Consider the following 17,135-nt stretch of genomic DNA (forward strand, 5'->3'; position numbering starts at 1 on the left):
AACTCATACAACTGCAAAGGATTGGTGTCTAGAATATATTAATACAAGAACAAACCAAAAGTCCGATACGAATCAATCATAAAAAAACCATACAACTCAATAGAAAAATGGGTAGTAGACCAGAAGTGTGCTTTACAGAAAGGAAACCTGGATGGCCAATAAACATACAAAAAGTGCTCACTCTTACTGATCATTGAAGAAATACAAATTAAATAACATTACCAACACACAAACACACACACACACACACACACACACACACCAGATTGGCAAAAATCAAAATTCCTGACGGTAAGGACAACAGTGAGATGTGGAGGAAACGGAACTCTCATCCACTGCTGAGGGGAATGTAAATTGGAAAAACACTCTGGAAAAGAATCTGGCACAGTCTGCTAAAGCTGTATGTGCATACACCCCATGACCCAACAATCCCTTCCCAGTTACTTTCCTTACACAAACTCCTGCGTGCATGTAAGACAATGTCCACAGAACATTATTCATAAAGGTCAAATCCTGGAACTATCCCTCTTTTCCAGGAACCGGTGAGCTGTGGCTGAGTTACGCAATGCAAGACAACAGAGCAAGGGAGCAAACGTCCAGGTTCACACACGACCTCAAGGATCTCAAAAACAGTCATGTGGCCCTCGGGATGCAAGTCTGAATATTCACCTTCAAAGTTCAAAGACAGGTAAGACCAAACAAGATGTTGTTTAGGAATAGGTTCATAGGTGGGAAAACTATAGAGAAAGCCAGGGAATGATAATTTTTTTAAAAAATCAGGAGAGTAGTTACCTCCTGGGGGAGGAAGGTGGTACTGTTAAAGCAGGGCTCACCGGGGGCATCTAGGATACTGACAGTGTCTCTCAAAGGAGAGGATTGGTACACAACAGGTGTTCCATTATTCTTCCATTATAGAGTAAACTTTGTATATTCCTTTTTGTGTATATTTCATCACCAAATAAACATAAAAATCAATCTTCCTTCTTTCTGCCATTAAAAAAAAAAAAGATCTGGGCTTCCTTGGTGGCCCAGTGGTTGAGAGTCCGCCTGCCGATGCAGGGGACACGGGTTCGTGCCCCGGTCCGGGAAGATCCCGCGTGCCGCGGAGCGGCTGGGCCCGTGAGCCATGGCGGCTGAGCCTGCGCGTCCGGAGCCTGTGCTCCGCAACGGGAGAGGCCACAACAGTGAGAGGCCCGCGTACCACACAAAAAAATAATAATAATAAAATAAATAAATAAAAATTTTAAAAAAGATCTGATGAAATGTAGGGATCCTTTTTCCAGAACTATGAAAAAACATCCAAGTGTTCCATCTCAGTGCAGAGGGCTCAGAGAGCCCTTCGAGGTCCTCTGTAGGAAGAGCTCACATATGCTGCTACAGCTGATTCACACAACCGTCATCCCGGGAGGTGGGTAGCCATCCTTACTCCACCAGTGCAGTGATGCAGCTCAGGCAACAGCATTGAAGGGAATGTTCCAGTGCTGGCACAGCCAAGCCAGCACCCGTACAGAGGAACTCTCCACATCTGCACGGCCTCCCACCACCAGCCTCAGGACCCTTCCCTCCCTTCCTGGAGCATTTCCAGCTCCAAGACCCTAGCATCCCCGTTGCCTGCTCAGGGCAGCAGCTTCGGCTGGCATCCCTACTTGCTGGGTCTTCTGCAACCCCCCAAATCTCAATCCTTTGGGGGAGAGAGAAGTATGGAAACACCAGAAGGTAGCTAATTGCTTGTGTTACAAAGAGTAATCTTGCTTTTTAAACCTTAGGAGGTTAGTGATCTGTTTTTGGTGTATTAAAGCTTAATTGTTTAAGTGGGGGAATAAAAATCAACTTCTAAACAGGGGAGCCTAGAAGGAGAACAGACCTCCTAGAGAAGCAACATTGAGAGGCAAAGGAAGAAGACTCGCCATGTGGCTCGGGGAAGCCACTTTTTGTCTGTGGGCCTCAGTTGCTTATCTGTTCAGTGGAGAAGTTGGGCTTCTAGAAGATGCCTGAGAAATTTCCAGCCCTGACATCCCAGGGTGCTAACCACCAGCTTCATCTGCTCCCTTCTGGAATTATATGAGACAAGAATGGTCTTCCTCATCACAGCCCGGTGCCTGGCACGTGGTAGATGCCGACTAAAAAAGTTGTTGACCTGTACCCTACGTGCTCCCTATTCCTCGCAAGGCTTATCACAGACACAGGCCTTCAGCCGGCCCTTGACATTGCTTTCCTCATCTATAAAATGGAGAGAATATCTATGAAATGGGGATAGGGCCAATGTGAGCTATAAAGGATGTGAAAGCCCTTCCCCAGTGCCTAGGACATATTAGGTTCCATCTGGTTCATTCCTATCTTTCCTTGTCCTTCTTCCTTGGCCACCTGAAATACTGCCTCTGTTCTGGCTGAGCTCACATTCCCCCAGCACACACAGAGAAGCTTCTCCATCCCTGAGTCCCACCACCATCCCACTGGATGGCCCAGGCTGTGGGGAGGCAGGTCCCCATGCTGTACTACAGGTACGAATGGAATGCTAAGCCTCTCCACCTCCAAGAGGTCCTAGGAGCCTCTGTTTGTTAGACATGGTTCCCAGAGCTTGTGGGGCCCCAGTACGGTACCAACTGCACACCTCCCTCGCTTGGGGCCAAAGCCCACAAATGTTGAGTTAAAAGTGAGGGCAAGGGACTTCCCCGGTGGTGCAGTGGTTAAGAATCCGCCTGCCAATGCAGGGGACGCGGGTTCGATCCTTGGTGCGGGAAGACCCCACATGTCGCAGAACGATTAAGCCCTCGCGCCACAACTACTGAGACCGCGTGACACAACTACTGAAGCCCGTGCACCTAGAGCCCATACTCTGCAACAAGAGAAGCCGCTGCAATGAGAAACCCATGCACCACAATGAAGAATAGCTCCCACTCGCCACAACTAGAGAAAGCCTGCGTGCAGCAACGAAGACCCAACGCAGCCAAAAATAAATAAATAAATTTCTTTAAAAAAAAAAAAGTGAGGGCAATAAATCCATCTAGTAAATGAAACACTCTGTAATGGAGCTATCAAGTTCCTTGAAATGTAAAGAAAAATGAAATAATGAAACAAAGAAACGAACAAAAAAGCAAGAGCAATTCTGACTGGAGAGTGGTTCTTTTGAGGTGTTGGCTATTAGGGGAGGTCAAAAGAGGGGGATTGGGAGAGAAGCACAGAGAGAGGAGAGAGCAGGACAAAAGAGGAGGAGGAAGAGGGGTGGGAGGCAAAGAGGTGGAGGGAAGAAAAGGGGGTAGGGGGAGACAGAACGTAGGAAGAGTAAAGGTAATTTCAGGTCCTGGTGCTAAGAGCTTTGACTAAATTGGATTTGGCATCAGCAGCTTGCCTTGGCTTCTCTGTCTGATTTGGTCTGGGTGAGGAAGCAGGGGTCCAGACTGTGAATCCACACTGACCTTCAGATAAGCTGATTGTTGGCTGGAGCTGCCCACCGCATCCCTCACACTCAAGGGGAGACACACACGCAATCTCTTGGGGGCGCAGACTGCCGAATGGGGAAGGGGGGCCGGCTGCATTCCTAGACTGAAGGTCACAGCTCCTTCCAGGTGGCCCTCCCCACACAGACCTGGGGGTGGTAACTGGAACCACTGTCACCCAGGGCACTGAACTGTCCCTTGAGATTTCCCTGCATCCTACCCAGATCTTCGTGGACAGTCCCTTTATTAAAGTCTCCTCCAGTTACCCAGTTTCAGTGAGACCCCTGTCTCCTGCTGGGACCCACCTGAAATAAGCACACAGTGAGTGATCCTCAAGTCAGCCCTGCCTCCAGGTTCTCCCATTTCCAGATAAGGAAACTGAGCCCAGAAGCTCAGAGAGGGGAAGTGACTTGTCTGGGGTTGCAGAGCTGCTAACGGAGAAGCTGGAGTTGGAACCTGCATCTACTGGTCCCCCAACCTGGCATCTTTATATAATTCTGGTTTCCTAACCAGAGACAGACACAGACACAGGGACAGAGGTTCAGCCATGGAGGACCAGGCCAGAGGTCGGGAAGCTCAAAAGCTAACACTGTCACCACCCACCTGGGTCCTGTCTAAGCTGGAACCTCAGAGGCAGCTGGAAACCTACCTTCCTCACCACCCAAAGTCCTGTCAATTCATTCCATCAAAATGTCTCTGTGTAGGGCTTCCCTGGTGGCGCAGTGGTTGAGAGTCCGCCTGCCGATGCAGGGGACACGGCTTCGTGCTCCGGTCCGGGAAGATCCCACATGCCGCGGAGCAGCTGGGCCTGTGAGCCATGGCCGCTGAGCCTGCGTGTCTGGAGCCTGTGCTCCGCAACGGGAGAGGCCACAACAGTGAGAGGCCCATGTACCGAAAAAAAAAAAAAGTCTCTGAAATCTTCCATCATCACTGCCAGTGTCCTATTAGCCTCTTCCTCGTTCCCTCCTGCTTGGACACAGCCAAAGCCTCCTACCACCATCAGCCTCACTACAGGGGGAGGGATCTTTCTAGAATGCCTACCTCACTTTGACGTTTCTTCCTAGAATCTGTCTCTGCTTCTTCACTGCCTATGGGATAAAGTCCAGACTCCTTGGAATGAAAACATTTCCCAGCCTGGCCTCTGCCGACCTCCCCCAGCGGCCTCCTGACCACCCCACAGGGCAGCCACCAGAACATCTGCAGTTATGCACGTGCCCTGCTTTCCCACCTCCGGGCCTGGGCACAGACTTTCTGCTCCACCAGGAGAGCCCTTCCAAGTTCTCTGTTCGGGGTAAACTCTCATTTCTCTTTCAAGATCAAGCTGAAGCATGATTAAGAGGAGAGTCTCCTTAGTTCCCGCTCCACCACCACTTCCCTCACCTCACCCGAACAGCCCCACCCACCAGACCATCTCTCCCGCTATTGTCCCCAGAATCTTTCTTCCTGCCTCTGATACAGCATTTTTTTCTGCTATGTCAAAATTCCCTCAGGGAGTGAACCCTCGCAATAAATCTAAAATTAACCATGGATTTCTTTATGCCACATAATAATTGCTATTGTGCCTTTCTCCCTTGCTGTTCCATGAACTTCTGGGAGCAGGGATGTATCTCTATGTCCCCAGGTCAAGGCCTGAACCCTAGCAGTGCTCAGTACATCTTGCTGACTAAGCCACTAAGATGAAGGATCCCCGACTGCGTGAATAATGAGCCTTTGGGCCTGAGGCTGCTGTGTGGCCTGGGGCAAGTCTCTGAACCTCTCTGCTCCCATTTCCTCTTCCAGAAGTCTGAGTAGTAAGACCTGCCACTTGCTCATAAACATATAACTACCCTTTTCCTCCCCTTCCTTAGAGCTCAAGCCTTCTCCCAAGTGCTACAACACTTTATGTTTATCCAGAGCCTTCTTTTAAATTCTCCTCTTTGAGTTTCCCTAAGTCCTCCTCCTGCAGTTGATTTATTTATGCTCAGAGGAGGGCTTGTTGGATCACAGAGGTGCCGCTGCAGAGCCTGGGAGCCCCCGTGCATACCCATAAGAGTTCTCTCATCCATAAAGGATTCTGGCTCCTAAGCAAGCATGATGGGCCATGAGAACACACAGGCCTTCTTGGTACCCACAGGCATATGACGTCATCCTGGACTAAGACTCGGAGCTCTGTGGAAACCCAGCCGGGGGGGATCCTGGACAGCACCCCACCTCTTCATAGAATCATCAGGCAGCGTTTGAGGTGACAAACATCATTCTCCTCTTGTGATACACTTTTCCCTGTTTCCACCCCTGGCCCCCACCTCCCCCAGTCTTCCAATAAAGGTGCTGCCACTCCCTGAGGCAGAAGTCATCCAGAAGCAAGGCTGTGTGAAGTATCAGGCTGGTGGCGGACACCCCCTGGGAAGACCTGTCCTCCCCGGCTGCCTCATTCTAGCAAGCTTTCTCACACACTGCCTCCGATTCACAGATCCCAGGAAGCCATCCACTTACAGTGACGTGACTTATGATTTATGGTTATGATTATGATTCTCTTCTCCCCCCTCCCTTTTTTTTGGCAAAACATCTGATTTAATGGGGACAACGCTATTCAGAGGAGCTGTGGGCTGTAAAAATTCAATAGCAGGGAAAAAATGCTGCTAATGGTCTCTCCTACTAACAGCTACAGAGATCAGCTCTCAGGGCTGAAACAGAGGCTTCTCAGGAACTGGCCTGTGACATTCCTGCCAGTGGCTGAAAGAGACCCAGGCTCAGCCCCAACCTGGTGTGGTGGCCCAGGAGTCTGGGACTCCCTCTAAGGCCTGTCTCTGCCTCCTAGCCAGCCCATGTCTTTCATCACCTCCTGGCCCCTCCGGGCCCCCACTGTCAGTGATGGGAGGGGGCAGGGACCCTAGACTCTGGGGCCAATAGCCTCTTGCCAGGGTCCTTGGCTAAAGGAGACAGCCAGCAACTGCTGCCAGGGCTTTCAAGCCTACCTCTTTCCTCCAATTACAAGATGAACAATCCTGACCTAGAGGTGTTTTTACCTACTTTAACTCCTCTGAGCAGCCTGGGGTGATGGGAGCCCTGCTGGGTAGCACCCAGAATGCCTGGGTTCCGGGACTTGCTATATGACCCTGGGCAAGTCCCTTCCCCTTCTAGGTTTGCTTCTCTGTAACATGAGGCAGCTGGACAAGATCTCAGGGGGTTCTGGGTAAGCGGGGTAGGGAGTATGCTGCCTATTCTCTCTTCATGGGAATATGAGCTCCATGAGGGCAGGATTCTCTTACCTGCTGTGTGTGCAGCACATAAAGTATAGCACCTGTCACCTGGAAGTCATTCAAAAAATATTTGATGTGTGAATTCTGCAGAGCAGCAAACTGATGGCCTGAAGGCTCAGGGGCAGAGGTTTGGGAAGGAACTCAGAGCAACTCAGAGGCCCCAGCTGAGGTAAGAGCTTTTCCAGGGTTCCTCGGCTCCCCGGCCAACCCCCTCCTCCCCCAGAGGAATCTCCTTCCTTTTGCTTGAAAGAAAGTCACATTCGTGGGGCTGATGCTCCCAACCTCAGGTCAGCCAGTGGGGTTGAGTCCCCATGATTCCTGCTTCCCACATCCTACCGAGAGGCAGGCCTGGCACATGGGCCTGCGTCTCAGGCCCCGGGGGCTGCTGCGTCCCTTCTAAGGGGCTCAGTCCTGACTTCAGGAGTCAGTTGCTCCAAGTCCAGGTCTGGATGGGCCTCTTGAAGCTCTGGCTGCCTCGGCAAGCAGAGAGCAAATGGGCAGTTTCCAAAATCCAAATCTTTGGCCTTTGATGGTTGAAGGTCAGGATGGATACATGGACTAAGGAGACCTCAGGACAAAGGCAGTTATGAGCCCAGGGGCCTCGACTGGGTGGGCCTTAAGTGTCCTGCTGCCCCATGTGTGCCAGCTCGAGGGAGCTGCAGTGACCCGAAGGGCCTAAAGGAGAGCGCAGAGGACCTAACAGCCTCCTCCAGACCCAGCTAGTCTTCTCCCCTCCCCACGCCGACAAGCTCCACCCCCCAGTGTCCAGGCATCTCTTGGCAGAAGCGGGTCAGGCTCTCCCTTCCTCCAGGCCTCTCCCCTGAGCTCTGGTACTTGGAGGCTTGCCTCTTCTGCTCCTCCCTGTAATGTGTCAGAAATCAAACTCAACACCTCCCCCCAAACCTGGTCCTCCAGGGGCTCAAGACGGGGCAATGGGGGACCTTCATAGGCTCCTCCCTCACCTTCATTTCCCGCTTCCAATCCCCCGGGAAGCCCTGTGGACTCTGTCTCTTATTCCCCCTCAGTGTGCCCCTCCTCTCCATCACACTGCTATTGCCCCTCTGCTGGCTCTATCCCCCTCTGCTGCTTCCATCCCCCCTCTCCTGGTTCCATCCCCCCTCTGCTGGTTCCGTCCCCCCCTCTTGGTTCCATCCCCCCTCTCCCAGTTCCGTCCCCCCTCTCCCGGTTCCATGCCCCCCTGCTGGTTTCGACCCCCTCTCCCGGTTCCGTCCCCCCTCCTGGTTCCGTCCCCCCTCTCTTGGTTCTATCCCCCCTCTGCTGGTTCCGTCCCCCCCTCCTGGTTCTGTCCCCCCTCTCCCGGTTCCACCCCCCCTCTCTTGGTTCCATCCCCCCCTCCCGGTTCCGTCCCCCCTCTCCTGGTTCCATCCCCCTTCTCCTGGTTCCATCCTCCCTCTGCTAGTTCCGTCCCCCCTCTCTTGGTTCCATCCCCCCTCTCCTGGTTCCATCCCCCCTCTGCTGGTTCCGTCCCCCCTCTCTTGGTTCCATCCCCCCTCTCTTGGTTCCATCCCCCCTCTCTTGGTTCCATCCCCCCTCTCCTGGTTCCGTCCCCCCTCTCCCGGTTCCGTCCCCCCTCTCTTGGTTCCATCCCCCCTCTCCCGGTTCCGTCCCCCCTCTGCTGGTTTCGACCCCCTCTCCCGGTTCCGCCCCCCCCTCCCGGTTCCGCCCCCCCTCTCCCGGTTCCGTCCCCCCTCTCTTGGTTCCATCCCCCCTCTCCCGGTTCCATCCCCCCTCTCCTGGTTCCATCCCCCCTCTGCTGGTTCCGTCCCTCCTCTCTTGGTTCCATCCCCCCTCTGCTGGTTCCATCCCCCCTCTCTTGGTTCCATCCCCCCTCTCCTGGTTCCGTCCCCCCTCTCCTGGTTCCGTCCCCCCTCTCTTGGTTCCATCCCCCCTCTCCCGGTTCCGTCCCCCCTCTGCTGGTTTCGACCCCCTCTCTCGGTTCCGCCCCCCCTCTCCCGGTTCCGCCCCCCTTCTCTTGGTTCCATCCCCCCTCTGCTGGAGAACTCCCTGTCAAGCCCTTCCTGGTGGCCTCTGCCGCTCAGTCTGGCTCTTTCACCAGTGAGGGCCTGAGGGCAGACCTGCAGCTGAGATCCTTTTCTGAGGGGGATGAGAGTGTGGGTGGGGAGGCTGCTGAGGCAGGGACAGTACTCAGAGGAGGGTGTGAGCCAGGAAGCTCGTCTTGTTCTCCTCAGCCGAGGTAGGAGTGGATTGGAGGGAAGGAAGGAAATGGAGGATGAGGGAGGGACCTCAGAGGCCCCCCCTAGACCACCTGGCCAGCCCAGCTTGAGAGGTTCTGTACCTTCCTCTGCCCTCACACAGGGAGCTCCAGGGGCCCTGTGAGGCCTGGGTGTCAGTTTGCAAAGCCCAAAGGGAGAAAGGTAGCTGCCTCATCCCTGCCTTCAGAGAAACAATCTGGTCTTTGTAGCAGTCACTTGTTCACGACTGTCTCAAATTCTACTGGTGGAAACACCGTAATTGGACGGGCTGCAGCAGGAGAATGCTTATGACAGGACAGCGAGGGAAGAGAACAGATGGCAAAGTGGTACGTTCATTCTGCCTATAGCCACTTAGTAGGTTCCCCCAGCCCCGCTCCCCCAGCCCCACCCGTGCAAGGGGGTTGGCCAACAAAAGTGCTGTTTCTGGGCAGCCTTTTCCTGCAGGGTTCTTTAATATTCTTGCTGCACTGTGCTTTTGTTTTTGTTTTTAAATGGTGTTTGGACCTTCCTGAAGCACTGACAACCTTCCAGCCTCTTCTGCAAACTCTAAATGTGACTTTGGGGGAAGAAGAGGTGGATAGAGGGCAGAGCTGGGTTTCAGTCGAGAAGCGGCTGAGGCCCAGAGTGAGTAAGTACGTGAGTTGGTGAGAACTCCTCCACACCTCCTGTTTGCGCCGGGGTGCAAGTTGGCGCTGAGTTAAGATTCCCGAAGGGGAGAGTTGGGGAGATGGTGGCTACATCCCTAACCTAACTCCAGGGGCCTTATGGTGCCGGGCTGCCAGGGCAGGGACCTCCTCGGAGCCAGCCTTGTGACAGATGATGGCTTTCCTATGTCAGGGGTGACAGCCAGTGGGAAGGGAGGACCCTGCCTAATTGCTTTTAATTTTAAAATCCTGATTTTACTAAAGAAATCTCCTGCCATAGTTCCCTAACTATCCCAGGGGCTCAGGGAGAGGAAGAGATGCCTTCCCTGCCGGGAATAAAATCATATTCCCACAGAGGTGCCATCAGGACTCTGAAGGGAAGGGTGTAGCCCCTCACCCAGGGACCCCAGAGCTCTGACCAGCATCTCCGAGAATGAGACTTGCCCCTGGGGGACACGTGGAGCCACCCAGGACAGGAGGCAGGTCCCCTCTGTGACCAGATAACCTGGGGTCAAATCCTAGCTCCTGGAAGTTAGGGAACCTCTCTGAGTAAAGTGTCCTCATCTGTAAAATGGGGCTGCTGTTTCCTGGCCTGACCACCTTCCAGGAGCCTTGTGAGGCTATCGAATATGAGCATGGATGTGACAGTGCTTTGGCGGTGGTTAAAATTTGTGTGCTGTCAGAAGGGTTTGTTCCTCTGTAACTGGCAGGCTCTGCTTGCCAAAAATTGCAGTGTTTGTGAAATGTGCACCAGTCAGGTGCATGTGGCCTCAGATTCTAGCTTGTTTCCCTCTGCTGGGGTAGGGGTAGGGGACGTGGGGAGGTCCTGGCAAAGGCTGCAGACAATCTGGGCGTTGGGTGGGGAGGATTGATCACCAACCACCACAAATAAGCGACAAAAAATGTCATTTTGAGCATTTCTTCTGTGCCATGCACTTTACATCCAATATCTTTTCTAATCCTCACCACAACCCTATGGCAAAGAAACTATGCTTTTTCAAATAGGGACATTGAGGCACAGAGTGACTCAGTAACTACCTGCAGGTCACACAGCTGGGATGGGATCCCAGGACTGTCTGAGTCTGGATGTCACACCCTCCACCACTAGGCAAACTGTCTCTCTGATTGGATAATGGCCCTGGTGACCCACAGGGAAGAGGACACCAGGTGCTGCTCTATCTCTTCAAGGAGAGTGCAAAGATCAAAGTGGCTGTGGGGCAGATATGATCACTGTATCAGTTAGCTGTTACCGCGTAACAAACCATCCCCCAAATTAGTGGCTTAAAGCGATAGCCATTTGTTACTGCTCACAATCTACAGTTTGGCTGGGGACTCTTCTGTTCTCTGTGGTGAGGCGCAGGTTGGGAGAGGACCCTGCTGTCCTTGGCTGTAGGCGGATCTGGGATGCCTTGATGCTTCTCCACAGGTCTCTCAAATCCTTCCAGCAAGCTAGCCGAGCACATTCGTATGACAAAGGCAGAGGAGCAAGAGGGACATGGAAATACAAGTGCTTTTTCAAGCCCTGCTTGGGTCCAGGTCGCTGCTGTTTCATTGGCCAAAACAAGTCACAGCCATGCCAGAGTCAGCGTGGGAGGACGCTACCCAAGGGCAAATGAAGAAACCAAGGCCAGGGGAGGCCAAGGCCACCCACTTGTCAATATCATAGCTGTCAGGATTCTGAGGCCAGGATCCCTAACTTGGGGTCTGTGAACTTGGGTGGGAAAGAAATACAACTTCATGTTCACTTACCTCTAACTGAAATTGAGCATTTCTTTCAAGTGCGAATGGTAAGCAACATACCAGTTATAGTAACAGCACCTCTGACTTTGTCACCAGTCAAAATCACAGATATTTTCATGTCACGCTACACTTGAGGCAGGTATCCTGAAATATCGTCCGTGCTCATTACTGCTTTGAAAGTACAGTGGTTATGACACCTGATGTTAGGTCTTACCATGTACTGCATTAATAAAGAAGCACATACATTGCTATTGCCCAGTTTAAAATTGTTTGATAACTTTTTTTAAAAAAACAGATAAAACTGGCTTGTTTTGTAATCATGAATATTTTATACTTTTAAAAACATTGATCTGAGAAAGAGCCCACAGCCTTGACCAAACAGTCACAGGGATCATGGCACAGAAGAGGGTAAGACACCCTGCCCCCAGCCTGGGCTCCTAACCCCTGGCTCATCTTTCCTTTTCCTCCTGAGCTCAGCAGAGTGAGAAGCCTGGACTAGCCTGGGGGCTTGGCACATTCGGGGGAGGCCTGCCTCTCTCTTCCTCTGCCTGTCCAACTCTCCCCCGCCCTTCCCCATCCCGCGGCCATGCAGGAGTTAAACGCCCAGTTCTCTGGAGAACCCACTCTTCCCTTTTACAACCAAGTCAGGTTTGTGCCGATTTCCAGGCACCAATTATGGGCCAGCTCTCTCAGACCAATTAAAATGTGCAGGTGCAATAATGTCGACATCAACAGTCTGAGGTTATCTCAGCAGATATTTTTCATGAAATATTTATAAGAGACTCTGGGGATTTTAACCCCTTCCGTGACCATGCCTCCCCTCTCAGGCAGGGCCCTTACCAGCGGAGTGAGAGCCTGCAGAGGATGAGGGCAGAGAGATGCGCAGAATCCTGCAGTGATGGGTGGTGGTGGGGGGCGGGCGCTGAGAATGCCCAGGAGGGTGGGCGGGGAAAAAGACTTCTCTGAAGGTCTTTAAAAAAACCAGAATCTGTAGAATGAGACTAATCAAGTGGCTGGTGTTCTGCAGAGCGCCCATGTGGGTTCCAGAAGGCCCAGGTTTTAGTCCGGACTCTGCCATGCACTTGCTGTGTGACCCCAGGCAAGCGAGGCACTTGGCCTCTCTGGGCCTCAGTGTCATCATCTGTAAATGGAAGGAAACGGCCCCACCCGGTACACCTCACATAGCCGTGGTGGGAAGTACACAGCAGAGCAAACGGGAGAGGCTTTGGAAAGAGTTCCTGCCCGCAGGAGCTTCTCTCAAGGGGCTCTGGCTCCCGAAGCAGGTGACCTGGGATCTTCAGCTACCAGGAGTGGGATGTCGATGGCACCAAGTGAGCGTTGATGAAATGTTTGTGGAATGAATGCATGACCAGACTTGACTACTTCCTAGCTCTGTGACTGGCTGTTAAGGTCTGTCAGCTTCAGTCTCCTTGCCTGTAGTAGGGGCTCCTGGTCCCAATCCCTCAGGGACGTCCTGGGGACCAGTAAAGACACTGGCTCTTTGTGAAGTGGAGAGACTTCCCCCGCTTATAAGGGTATTGTCTGTGAGACTGGACAAGTTTCCTCAGGACCCTCCAAGGAGGGTCTCATGATCCAGCAAAGACAGAGCTGCCAGATGGGGCTGACGGTAATACGGGCCCCGTTTTTGCCTGCCTCCCTGTCTCCTTGAAGGAAATGCTAAATTTCAGTTAGAGGTGTGTGAACATAAAGTTGTATTTCTTTCCCACCCAAGTTCACAGACCCCAGGTTAGGGATCCTGGCTTCAGAATCCTGACAGCTCTGATATTGACAAGTGGGTGGCCTTGGCCTCCCCTGGCCTTGGTTCCTTCACTTGTAAAGTGGGTTTGGGAGGTGGGCTGAGTGGGCTTTAAGCACGGCTCTGCCACTTGGGTGTGCCCTGGGGAAGTGGCCGGGCCTCACTAAGCCTCACTGGCTGCAGAATGGGGCTCCTGGCAGCACCGTCCTCGGGCTGTTCTGGGGCTGGCTGAGACAGTGCAGGCAAAGTGCCCAGCAGAGTGCCCAGCAGAGGAGCTCAGTACGTGGTAGCACCCCCAGGGTGAACCTGGTGCTTTGACGTTCAACCCAGGCTGCCCAGAGGCAGACGGGAAGCCCGTGTCTCCCCCACCAGACCTCGAATGCTCAATACGCTCAATCTACTGTCCCATGTGCATCTACTGTCCTGGCCTCTGTTACTTCCTGCCATCGCCCAAAGAGGGTCCTGAACTCTGGAACACATCATCTCCAGAGTAGGGCTGCTCTGGGATATTTTCAAGTCAGTACCCAGCAGGCAGCTGTGACGGAGAGGCCAGACAGGCCCATGTGGTGACTGGCACATCCCTGCCTTGGGTGGAAGTGCCACCTTTAGGATTGTAGATAAGTTCCCAGCTCTCCTACAGCATGTGCAGTGATGTCACCTCCCCTCCCGCTCCCCGTGCCTGCTGAGGGGCCTCATGTTCAAGCATCAGGCCTCATCCTGACTCTGTGCTAGTAATGGGGAGGCCAGACCGTCCTCCAAACAGACAACCCCTTTAGGTCAGTAAGGTGGGAGCAGTGGCTGACCTCGGCCTCCTGGCCCTCTCTGGGCCTCTGCCTAGACACAGAAGGTAGAGGGGCATCTCCTATTTTGGAGTGTCAGGGAAGGTTGCCATGGCTGCCTGCCTGTTCTGAATCCCATCCAGCCCAAGCCCCACCCCCTTCCTTGACTGGCGGCTGCAGAGATGAACAACAGCCCCTCCCCGTCCTCCTCTGCCCTTAGGTGCAAAGGCGTCCAGAGCCCTCTGGAAGGGACCCCCCCATCCCCAATCTTGGGGGAACCCTCCATTCCCCAGGAGACCCCTCTTCCTCTGGGACTTGCTGTGGGCCCTGTGGCGGAAGCCATCCTCTCATTTTGGAAGCATATAGGGCCCATTAGTGCCAAAGTGAGCAGAGGGAGGGTACCTCGGCGGAGCCTAGGTTGTGGGGCTGAGATGGGGGGGTGGAAACATCCGTGTGGAGCACATCCTGCAGGTCCAGGCTGGGTAACCGCGAGGGGACAAGAGGGAACGGATGGGCAGGGGGCAGAGGGCCAATGGCCCCTCTTCTGCCTGACCGAGTGGCCCTGCCCTTGCCCGAGGCCCCTGCTCCCCGGCTTCCCACAGTCCCTCTGGAAGAAGTTAAAGGGGAACCAGTGGGCCTGAATGCCTGCTCTGTGCCAGTTACTGTGCCTTGCTTTATGGACATAACCCCATGCCATGTCACAGTGACTCTCTGAGGTGGCAGGAGTGCTCTCTGAGCCCCATTTTACAAACAGGAAACTGAGGCTCAGAGAGGTTAAGTGATTTGCTTAAGGTCACGGAGCTAGGAAATGGCAGCAGCAGAATTCAAACCCAGGCCTCCCCGACATATAAGGCCTCCGTGAACCATGAACTTCCCACTCCGAACCTGACCCTCAGAAGCCTGCCTACCAGTAACTGAGATGTGTCTGTGTGCCAGGCAGAGTTCTGGGCTCCGCAGGCCTCACACCTCCTTAGATCCCCATGGATGCTCTACTTTAGAGCCCAATGTCACACAGCCTGGAGTGGGAATTGAATCTGATTTGTCCGCCTCCAAAAACAATGATCTTAGTTCAATTCAACCAATGCTAACTAAGCATCTACTATGTGCCAAGCCTAGACCTAGTGGGGCTATGGCAGTGAACAAAAACAAGACACCCCAGCCCACCCCACCCCTGCCCTGGGGAGCTTACTTTCTAAGTGGGAGAACAGACAAAAACAATAGACAAAAGGTAAATCACCTAATATATTAGAAAGTGGTAAGTGCTGGGGAGGAAGTCGAGCAGAGTAAGGGCGGGTGGGCGAGCCCGGAGTGGGGTAGGAGGGGGACAGTATTAAAGACGGCAGACAGAGGAGACCCCAGTGAGAAGGTGACATGTTAGCAAAGACTTGAAAGAGTTGAGGAAGTGAGCCAGGTGTATAGCAGCACCTGGTACATAATAGGTGCTTAGTAAATATTTGCTGAAAGAAGGAACAAATTCCAGGATCCACGGGTGGAGTGGTAGTTGCAAGCTATTCATAAATAGTAACAGGTACGACACATCAGCTAATATGCTGTTCCCCTCGGCATTCTGCAGACTTCATTTATGGCATGTGTGGACACGGCACGGCATTCTATGCTCAATAACTGTTTGTGGACTCAAAGACGAAAGGCATGCGGGCCCAGAGGGAATGCCTAGTGCATCGCCTGGGACCAGCTCTGGTGTGAGCTCCTCCCCCAAGACGGCTCAATCCTGCGCTCCCTGCGACTCCAGACTTTTCTGTAAGGGGGAAAACTGCCAACCACAGACATGCGTTCTGGGCAGAGACCTGTGGGCAGGCCAGACGGGCTGGGGTGGCGGAGTAGGTGATTGTGGCTTTGTGGTTGGGAGCTAATCAAGGGGCCAGGCCCCTGGCTCCGAAAGGGGACCCGGGTTCCTCTCAAGCCTGCTCAGGGCATTTCAGTACCGCGTGGCTCACTGCTTGCTGAGAGGCGAGCCAAGATGGTATTTCTGAGGCTAATGCCCAGCGAGATGTGGGCAGGGGCATGGGGGTTGGAACATTATCTGCAGACTTGGCTCGCAGGGGAAATCCTGACAGTGCTGCAAAAGTAAACTGTGCTTTCCTATAATTAGATACATATTTATTTTAAAAGGTTATAATTTCCTACTGGTTTGTTGCTTGGTAAATACAGAGTTTTTTTTTTTTTTTTTCCTTAACTTCAGCTCAGGAAAAACAAATCCAGGTTTGGACTTGAATAGGGATGTCATGATGATCCCGGGCAGCAGTTTTCTTCCAAACCCCAGCAAAGCCAAGAGTGAGATGGGATGGAGCTGGAGTCAGTTTGGGGTAAACAAGATGTGGGGGGGCAGGCAGAAGGGTCAGAAAGAGGCCTGGGTGTAACTGGAGTGACATCATTACTGCCCTGCAATTCCCTCCTCTGTGCTTTCACTCCTGCATCCCCCTCTGCCTGGAATGTCTTTCTTTCTCCATAGCTGCATGTCTAAATCCTACCGATCAGGACTTCCTTGGTGGCGCAGTGGTTAAGAATCCACCTGCCAATGCAGGGGACACGGGTGCCCTGGTCGGGGAAGATCCCACATGCCGCGGAGCAACTAAGCCCATGCGCCACAACCACTGAGTCTGCGCTCTAGAGCCCGCAAGCCACAACTACAGAGCTCACGTGCCACAACTACTGAAGCCCACGTGCCCTAGAGCCTGTGCGCCGCAACAAGAGAAGCCACCACAACGAGAAGCCCGCGCACCGCAACAAAGAGTAGCCCCCACTCACCACAACTAGAGAACGCCTGTGTGCAGCAACAAAGACCCAACGCAGACAAAAAAAAAAAAAAGAAATTCCTACCTATCAATACATGGATGAAAGGCTGCCTCCTCCGGGAAGCCACCCTGGATTCCCCTGCTTGCTGAGAGCTGTCTTTAGCCTGATTTCCCACAGCCCGTCCTCAACTCATCTAAGGCAGCTGTCACAGTACGTTGTGGTTCCTTGGTGTTGTGGGTTGAACTGTGTCCCCTCTCAAAAAGATGCATATTGAAATCCTAACCCCTGGTTCCTGTAAATGTGACCTTATTTGGAAATTGGGTCTCGGCAGATGGAGTTAATTAAGAAGAGGTCATATTCAGTTTGGGCGGAGGGCCTAATCCAGTATGACTGGCGTCTTTATAAGAAAAAGAGGAGAGACAGAGCAACAGACACACACGGAGAGCGCCACGTGACAACAGACGCAGAGACTGGACCGATGCAGCTGCAAGCCAAGGATCTCACAGCCTCCACCGGAAGCTAGGAAGAGGCAGGGTAGGATTCTACCCAGAG

At 53.0% G+C, this 17,135-nt stretch overlaps 1 long non-coding RNA gene across 2 annotated transcripts in view; it reads left to right on the forward strand.

The window, feature by feature from the left end:
* The first annotated feature begins 602 nt into the window (after window positions 1-602).
* LOC309807461 overlaps window positions 603-17,135 on the forward strand; it is a 33,423-nt gene continuing 16,890 nt past the window's right edge. For both annotated transcript variants that reach the window (XR_014294576.1, XR_014294577.1), the window contains exon 1: window positions 603-688. This is a non-coding gene — a long non-coding RNA (uncharacterized lncRNA). The remainder of the gene's footprint in view (window positions 689-17,135) is intronic.

The sequence above is a fragment of the Mesoplodon mirus genome (genome assembly GCF_964341445.2).
Source record: "Mesoplodon mirus genome assembly, chromosome: 7".
In the NCBI taxonomy this organism is placed as follows: Eukaryota; Metazoa; Chordata; class Mammalia; order Artiodactyla; family Ziphiidae; genus Mesoplodon; species Mesoplodon mirus.